A 9667-nucleotide genomic window follows, 5' to 3' on the forward strand; every position below is an offset into this window, starting at 1 on the left:
ACGAGACAATAAAGTCCAGAAATGGTCAAAAAGTCAATCAATTTTTAATAACTGTTGCTGAATATAGTGCTTAGTATAAACATAATAAACAACAGTAGTAAGAAAATTAGCATAGAAAAGTAGAAATGGAAAGTATAAAAATCACCATAGATCACAAATACTTGCTAGCGTTTTAAATAGAAAAATTAAAGGTTGGAGGTCACAGCAGGTCACTTGTGACTTTTCCCCACTTTTCTAGTGAATTTAGAAGAGACCTGGAGATATACATGGGTATTTCTGCAAGACCTATTTGAAATGTACTGTTCTTTTCCCATTAACTGTGAATCTGGCTCCTTTTCCACAAAGTCAAGACGAAGGATTAAAGTGGGGTTTTCATACTCAAGTATGAATCTTTGCTGTAAAGATGAAAAGAAAGTGTGAAACTATGACACAGCATCTCGTTATAATTCAGGTTGGCTTACCCGTGTTTCTAAATGTTCTCCCTCTTTTGAAAGTGTTGCTCCTTTGGTGCAGCCCTATTAACGATACCGTTGCTCCAGAATGATCAGATCCTCTATCCTCTTCCTATTCCTGTCCAATTGCTTTTCCTTTCCCCTGCAAGTGGCAAACAAAAGCCACAACTCAGCCAAGATGACATCAGTGGCCTTTGTGAACCCTCCACCCCCTCCCCTTTGTACCTTCACCCCCACCCCCACCTTCAGAGCAATCATTTGACCACCAACCCTGCGTCAGGCCAGCTTTTCTGTCCTGGGGAGCAAATCTTCATTACAGAGATGAATTGCCTTATTGTGTAGACTCAACTGCCGGCCTCTTACAGGAGAGGGCAGGGCTTTCTCTGGACAGGGGCATCATGCAGTGACCTGGCTTCAGGGGTCACTTCACCCACTGTTTAAAAAGCATCTCACGCGACGCATTGCTGGTTGACTTCCCCCTCTGCTCTGCTGAGGGCCCACTCGCAGCCTCACCAAACATCAGTGTGTAGAGTGTCACATTTCATTTTTACAGTACAGTATATGGACAGAATATGTTTTGAAATCAACATGGTCCAGTAGACTTACTTGCACACTAGCACTAACCCAAGAAAACCATATGTGTTACCTTGCTTCTTGTTATACTTATACGTCCATATTCTGGACATTTCATTTTGTATCTTGAAAATTCATTTTGCTTTCTAGGACAACATGGGGTAATGGTTTCTATACAGACAGACCTACAGCATAGGGTTGGGAAATGGGGGTTGCAGACAGATGGCATAAAATTTCCAGCATGACTCAGGACAAGTGCTCAATACTGTCTGCATGAGCCGGGAACTAAAAACGTCCCAGTAATTTGATGTGATTGATTCAAACACCAATTTGTTGATGAGAATGTTGCAAATTGCTCCATTTAGGTTGTGGACTTTCTCCCGGTTCCCTTGGCAGTATTTGTTTTGTGTTGATATGATGACATGGCTTCACATTTTTAAAATATAACATGAAGTGTAAGGTGGTTGGCCCCCCAAAAAAGCAGTTTGAGTGATTATGTAGAAGATGATGTGACTATAAAGGCACAATCCAAACTTTAGGGGGGTGGAGGGTAATGATTTAATACCTGCAGCTATGTGTCATGACATTTAAAGTACTACAAATAAGGTTGAATTTATGTTAGACAGACAGCAACAGTCAGGTCCTGTCAGCTTTCCTGTCTGTGTGAAAATTCTGGAAGTCAAGCTTTTTTGGGGAAGACGAGCACTGACTCCACTCATCAGGGCAAAAACCTTCTATTTCAGTAGCATTTCTGTCTAAACCCTTCAGTCTGAAGATGTGAACAAACATTCCTTATAGGTGCCTAAATTGTAAGATGCCAGCTGGATCCTGGAAATGTTGACATTGATCTGACAGTCTGTAGTTATTTTAGCTTTGCTCATGTGGAGTTATGCTGGTTAGTATTTATTTTTAGCTTTGCCTTTGTCTCTCTCTCTTTGCGTACCATTTGCTCCTTTCTCACCTTAAATATTTACCCAAATGGCCCTCACCCGTGTCCCATTGTCGCCATCCCTTTCCTGGTGTATTGAAGCCATCTTGCTCTTCCCTCCTGTGATTTTGTTGTAGTGTTCTGATGTTTCCTTCCTGTGTTGCTTTTTTGCAGTTTGCAGTGCCTGTTGTCCCTTGTTTCTGCTTTGTTAATCAGGTTTCTCAGGTTGAACTGATTATGGTCTACTTAATAACCCCTGTTTAGATTCTTATCTCTGTGGCAATCCTACATGTACCATTTCAAATATGCAGCAATATTATGTGTCTGTTGGAAGAGAAGCTGAAGGTTCCAGACAATAAAAAGCTGAATTTTCCTTATACTTTTTAAATCCTTAGCCAGTACATAAATGTTTACATCCACAAAAGATTTCATACAGAGAATTCTATTTACAGATAACATTTAAACCATTCTTTGTTCTCATTAGTTGGACAATGATGACAATGTTTTTCTTATTATCTAATTATTCATAAAAACATGAAGGTAAAAATTTTCCCATAAAAAATAGCTTTTATTGCTGTTATTCTAAAAAACAAAATCTGCTGTTTACTTTCCAACCTGTCTCAAACAGAGCATTGGGGTCTCTGTGTGTCAGCTCTCTCTACCTTCAGAACAAAAACATAGAAATCAGCCCTTAAACACTTATGTTACAATGCTGCTTGAGGCATACCTGCACTTGCTGACAGCACAGCAAGACAACAACTACGACATCCAAACAGCATGTCATGAATGAATGAACATGTTATGAAACATGTTGAAAATACAAAACTGAAGCATTCCAAACTTGTCCTGAATCCTGTTGATCACGAGTTATAAAGTATTGAACTGGGGGCTGAAAATGAACCCCCCCCCCCCCCCCAATAAAAATATAAAGAATAATGGTGGATGATGGAAAGAAGGAAAAACAAAACAACAAATCACTTATTGCAATGTTATTTCATTGTTTTGTCACGTTTATATGGATGTGATATTAGTCAAATTTGCATTGGAATAAAGCATAAATATTGTGGAATAATCAGTTTGTGTTATTTTGGCTTAAAGAGTTTTCTGTGTTCCTTTTCTGGACTGCTACATCCCTTACGTGGTCACGGGGAGGGAGCATATCCCAGCTGCATATGGGCGAAGTTTTTTATGTTCAGTGATGAAATATAACATTTACTTTTTGAAGAGGAAGAAGAGACAAGGGTCAGAAGATTTAACTGTCAGTAATTTTCCATTAATGATTTAAATTTAGATTTACTTTCTTTCCAGATTTTTTTTTACCTTTTGGTCCATCTGTGAGTGAAAGATCACCTGGACACTTGGACCAGGGACCCAGAGTCCTGAAACTGGCCTCTATGCTGTGGTTGGTAACCATATACATTTAGGTATTGACCTGCCTTTTTATTTCACAGCTCACTGTGAGTTTGGGACCCTGAACAAATGCCCTGAGGTTGATATAACAAGATGCGATTTAATAGTGTCCTCAATGATGGTACCACAGAGACATCTATTTAGCTTCTCATTCATCTAGGTCTTGGTGATCCATTAAGGTCTATCAAATAGTCAACCAGATGAATAAAAGAAACTGACAGAAAAGAAAAGGACAAGGACAATTTCAAAGCACAGTTAAACTATTCAAAACACCAATGGCCTGGGATAATGAATTCCATGGCAGTATGAGCTCTTATGTGTGGGAGACTCAGGGCTTAGCTAAATAAACCTTGTCTGGCTGAATGGCCCCACTGGTGCCTTGCCCTGCAGGGATGACAGGAGCCTGGTTTCTCACAGGTCACTGGGCAGACTAGGTGTTACCGACAACCTCGTTCAAGCTCAACTCAATATTCCATGCACAAGGTAGACACCACAAATGTGTACCTGTGCTCTATCACAAAAGACAGGATACTGTTGGCAGGGCCATTGTTTGTAGCTCAGCTTGAAATGACACACTGCGTCTATGGACGGATCATGGAAGCTGTACTGGCTGAAGCTGATAGCAGAGATCAGTAGTCTTCCCTGTGGTGGCAGTGATAGGCTCAGATGTCTTCTATTCTCTCTTCATTAACTATTCACATTTGTACCTCATGTGTAGATCGCCGCCGCCACTCGACATGTGTCCAAGTGTTTCAAAGGTGCTGTTGCTCAGAAGTGCGCAGGACGCCCCGGGAGTTGCCGGGCCTCAGACACCTGCCGATTGGAGGCTTCTGAGAGCTCGGGTGTGTTTGGATCAGGGACTGAATTTTCTTCTGAAGATGAGGAAAAGGTTTATGGCACACTCCCACGAGAGTGCCTCTTGCTCTTTGAAGCTCCTGCCTCGGTGGCTGCTCTTATCTTGGGAAAAGATTATTTTATCTTCTCCTGTTTCTTTCTTTCCCTTCTCTTCTTCATCACCTTTTCTCACCTCCCACCATCTCCGATTTTGTGCGGATCTCTTAGGAGATCGTCCTCTTACCCCGGCTCTTTCACTCTGCTCATTTCCTATGTTCCGCTTTCAGAGTGTGCCCATTCCTTTTTTCACCACCCCCACTGCCTTCCTTGTTTCCTCTGCTGAACAGAACAATCCTTTTCTCTTTCTATACCTCCTCCATTCTGCCCTTCCAACACATGACAGACTGTGTAATTAATGTGCATCATAAACCTCTCTTTCTATTAGCTACCCATTAGTAAACCTGGCAAGCCTGTCATTTTGGACAAAAACACACAGCTCCTTCATTTGATCCTCACATCAAAGAGGGAACCCCACTGTTTTCGGCTGAATACACTAATTGTGTCCTCGTTCTGGATGGGGCTACACCCCCACTGCTTCAAAAAAGCAGTCAGTGCCGAGTGCAGACTGCAGAAAGTATTGAATATAGAGGCCTAAATTTGGAGAGGTATGAGCATAGATCAGTGGCATGTCTACAAGTATGCACACAGCAATTATTTACCACAAAGTCTCTTCAATTGTAAATGTCAGCTGGCTAAGGGAACTTTGCAAGTGTTTTATATGAGGCATTTCCGAGAAAACTGATTTTTAAAATTAGGATGTAAATGATTCTCCTAATGCTCAGTACAAACCACAACACAGAAAGCACAGGAGCAGATTTTTATTTAGATGCATTTATATAAAATGATTCTTTTAGGAATGGGTCTGCAGATTTTTGTGCTGTGACTAAACCAATTAAGACACAGCCAGATGGAACCGTCTTGTTGAGGGTCTATTTTCTAACCCATACTGAAAATTACCTTGCCGTGTTACAATGTTAACGATTATGCTTATGTTTTCAAACATGCACAGATGTGTATTTTCAGGTTACTCCTCTTGTAAAAAGCTAGTTCACATGCTTTAAAATAAGTGGCATTGAAAAGCGGATGGATATTAATTGATAATATGACAACAATTTCTTGTAAATTAATATTCGGTGCAAGTTGTCTCCCAGTAAGCAAAATAGAAAATGCATGCTAGGCTGTCTTTGTTTGGCCAACACATGCTGGGCCACCACAATGGTCTGAGTCATCACTGCTGCAGGAATCAACACTGTACTTCTCCAATGATTGTCTTCTGGCCTTTACAACAGCTCTGGCCTTTTGTTCCTCAAGATAAAAGCAACAGTGACATGTCTGAGCTTTAAGCGCCCAGCAGCTGCTCTTCTCACCCTCTATATGCTCCCCTCTTCACCTCATCGGCACTGGTCAACATCCCTCTAGTAGGCTCTGCAGCCATCAGGCCCCTAACATTGTTACAAGGACATAAAAACTGACTAACCATTACATCTCCTTGGATCTGGACAGCTGAATACCCCCATTATACTTGTTTCTAGGGAGAATGGTGTGGTTTATGGTAGAATGAGCTTCAGTTGGCCACCAAGGTAGGCGTTAAGCCAGTTTTAAAAATACCTACATCAGTCTGGCAGGTGCCAACAGAATTGAACTTGTGTGCTTTGAAACATTTCCACGATTAAAGAAACAAAGCAGAGACCAGATGCCATTTCCTGCTGAAGTTGACAACAGCAGTAAATATTTGTTTGATTTGTACACTGATTTTGAGGTTTGATTGCAGACATGGGTGCAAGTCCATGAGACTGAAGTCTGGCTTAAAACCCCAGAAGTCTCCTTTCGCACAGCCATCAAAGCTGTAATTTGGAAAGAAGGCCTGGAAAGCCTTCTCTCTGTTGGCCTCTTCAAAGGACAGGAAGTTTGTCAGAGGGACAGGCCTTCTTTCCCAGAAAATTCCAGCAAGCTGCTATAATAACAATCCCATCTATGTGTCTATGGCAGACTAGTTCAAAAGAGAGCCTGATTTCTCTGGGTACAACATGTGATGACAGAACCAGGGGCATGCGGAAACGCCTGTTTAGTAAGAATGCAACTCTATGACTGCATCTGACCTCTTCATAGACTCATCCTAGAAAAGCAATGAAGCCCAAAAGTTAGGCCAAATGACAGGTGACTATACCAGAGGGAACTGGTGTAATAAATGCAAATAGGATTCAATCTAGCTTTTATCTATACAGTATGCTACAAATATGTGTGTGCACCTAGTAGCCTAATAATAAAACAACAGCTTTGGCTACACATTAATTGGAAATGGAAGATACGGGGTTGCACACCGTGATAATTACATCCCTGTCTTTGAAGGGAGACGGTTGAATCAGTGTGGCGTGTCATGTATCGGTCACCTGTCTATATTTGTCTGCCATCAGCAAGATGAATGGTTCTTTCCTGGGAGTGAGAGTGTGTGTTATGATAAGACGTTTCGCTTAGCATACATGTCTTTGTTGTTAGATGGAGCACATTTAGGAAATCTGTGCAAACATTAAAATAATACACCAGGATTTAAACTCACAACCATTCAGCTGTGAGTGCTTCCCACTTGTTCTCTATACATACAGTATGTCTCGGGTTGTTCAGGTCACATCTTCCCACTTGAAATGATTCAATTTTAAGCACATTCCAAGGAAATTACCTTTGATGTTCCACAATGAGGTGGATCTCACTTTGGTTTTTTCCCTTTAGAAAAGGGACTTTCTGGAGCAATTGTGTGAATATTTTACCACAGGAGAAAATTCACAGAAATGTCACAAAGTTTTGAACTGGCAAAGTTGTTTGCTGTTTGGATGATTCCAACAAGAATAATTGCTCCAATGTCAATGGCACAATGGTGCAACACACAGCATGGTTGCCCTGGAGCAACAGTTTGTGTCCCTTTTTGAAGAGTTATTTTGTTCTTTCAATGCTTGCACAGACATCCTCCCACAGTCCATAAACTTTAAGATTTGGCTGACAGGAAACTATAACTTTCTCCCCTCTGCTGTGATATCCTGGTGACCTCTTGTCTCATGGAATTAGTAATATGTTGCAATTAATAGAACCTGGATGTATTGATTAAATACAGGGCAACTCCACCAGCTCACACAGCTCATACAGTTTTGGTACAGTAGATTCTTAATTTTTCCTATGTAGTAGGTGCTTAGACATTTTAATTGTTGGTGCCGTTCTTTTCGGCTATCAAGAGCAAAGCAGAGTATCCTAAAGGGTGAAGCTACGCTACAATTTGATGACAGATCAAAAGACAATTGCTCACAAACTGACCAACCATTCAGTGCTGTTAAATAGACTGTACCGTCCATATTTACAAATGATTTCTAATAAACAGTTCACTTCATCTGTCCGACCCTGCAGTTGAAAATGTTACATAGAGCTGAACTGCACCGGCTTTATGGAAATGCAGCTTTGGGAGATCAGCCTTCAGTGCATATGTAAAACAAAATACACCCTCCACAGTGGAGGCCTGTAATAATTTAAATGCCATGGTCCCACATTGAAGCCATTTATTTACTATTTAAACAGTAATTCAGCAAGCTTGAGCAGATGTCTCATTTTAAGATTATGTCCTGAAATGGACCAAAACAATTTTTAAGGTTTGGTATGTAAAATAAGACTTCTTACAACAGAATTGAAACAAGCTATGCTTGAAAATTACACAGCATTTAAAAAGAATGGTGTGATGGCACAATGAACAGAATACTCCTTTGAGCAATTAAGACCATCTGGTAATCAAAAGAAAGTATAATCTTTGACAATTTATCCTAATTACAGATTGCAATGCCATTTGTAAAGACATGCATACAGTATTTGTCACACTATCTGTGTAAATTAGCTGTTAATTGTTTTATTCATTGATCTATGCTTGCACGATCAATTACTCATTGTTTTGAAAGGTTGTATATTGCATTACATACATTTCCTTCATACAAGATGCTTAAAGAGAATTCTGTTTCACTGTTCTCATAGCAAGGTTTTGGCATTGATTGAACATTTTTTTCTGTTGAAAATGGTGCACTCTTTTATAAGAATTTGTGATCCTTCATCAGCACATTCTTTACAAGATCATGCCTTTAGTGTGTCTGTATTTTGCCCCACTGAGCCAAGCATGACATGTTGGACAGGTGTTCTTTCTTTTTTGATATTGAAGACTTCAAAAGAATCATAGTCTGCTTTCATCTGCTGCTGCACTCCAATAAGACTATAATTTCTAAACCTTATTATCATGTCAAAGAGTCCAAAAAGATGCACACTGATCATAGACCTTGTTTTCTCATGAATTTAGACCCAAACCAGATATGCTTGAATTAATATCTGTATTTTTCTATAACGCACCTGTAGGCCGTGCTTCCATACTTCAAAAAGGATTTTGTAGTTGCAAATAGAGGGTTTTCACCCAAGTCACATTTTGGGCGGTGTCTTGGATTCGTGGCCATGCTGGAGGTACTCGGATGTAAAAACTTCTCTGGATAAATGTCCGAAACCAAAGAACAGCTCTTTGAAATACAATACAGATGAAAGGCATACGGGGAAGGGCTTGATCACCAGGAAAGTCCAAGATTTTTTGAAAAGTTACACTTTATTGGAGGTGCAAATCTGTTAGTCTTCATCTATTGCTTATTCTTAAATTGTCAGCTACCTGTTATTTCTCACTAAGCCCAAACACAATGAAAGACCTTAAATCTTTGGAAGTTCGGAAGACAATAACCAGATGTGAGTGGATGGGTGAGGGAGATCAGGTATCGAGTCTTGACAGATGTGTGGTTAAGTTCTACCTAAGTATGCAAGTATTTTAAGTATAAGCAACCTAAACTTAAATGTATGTATCGTTGCAGTACCCAAGGTGTAAACAACTGTGTTGCTACTGTAGCAGGCCATTTGGCATGGTTTAGAATCTAATATTAAGTAAATAATGCCACATGCTGTGATGTGAAATATTATTAATACACCAGAAAAAATAGTTGAGCACTGCTGCTAACATGTCAATTACCTGACAAAAAATGGGCCAAACAAATTTGGATACTGTCTAGATTTTTGCCTCATAGATCCTGGTTTAGTTTGGCTAACCTTGAGTGCCTCCTTTCCTCTCATGACTTTTGGCACCGTTCTCCCTGATTTGTAATAACTTTTGGCAGTCTATAAAACTCCAAATGTTTTTCAAGGTTTGATCGATTGGTACAGCCAAAAATACAGAAATAATTCACATGTTCCACAATGAGGTTACACTGTTGAGTATCTCCAATATGGCGACTGCTGGGTTGGTGACGCGCGGATGACGCGCCCTTAAAACACGCTATAATAAAAAAAAAAATTACTTATGTTGTATTCAAGTAAGCATGGACAGTTCATTAATCCGAGCAGACATTAAACCTTC

General features: G+C 40.1%; 1 long non-coding RNA gene across 1 annotated transcript; it reads right to left on the minus strand.

Moving 5' to 3' along the window:
• Nucleotides 1–21: 21 nt before the first annotated feature.
• LOC115252017 (uncharacterized) lies at nt 22–2082 on the minus strand. The gene is made up of 3 exons (XR_003890463.1): nt 1987–2082; nt 462–594; nt 22–395 (listed from the first exon to the last, which is right to left on the minus strand). It is a non-coding gene; the product is annotated as an uncharacterized lncRNA (long non-coding RNA).
• Nucleotides 2083–9667: the final 7585 nt, after the last annotated feature.

This window comes from Takifugu rubripes, chromosome 13 (assembly GCF_901000725.2).
Source record: "Takifugu rubripes chromosome 13, fTakRub1.2, whole genome shotgun sequence".
In the NCBI taxonomy this organism is placed as follows: Eukaryota; Metazoa; Chordata; class Actinopteri; order Tetraodontiformes; family Tetraodontidae; genus Takifugu; species Takifugu rubripes.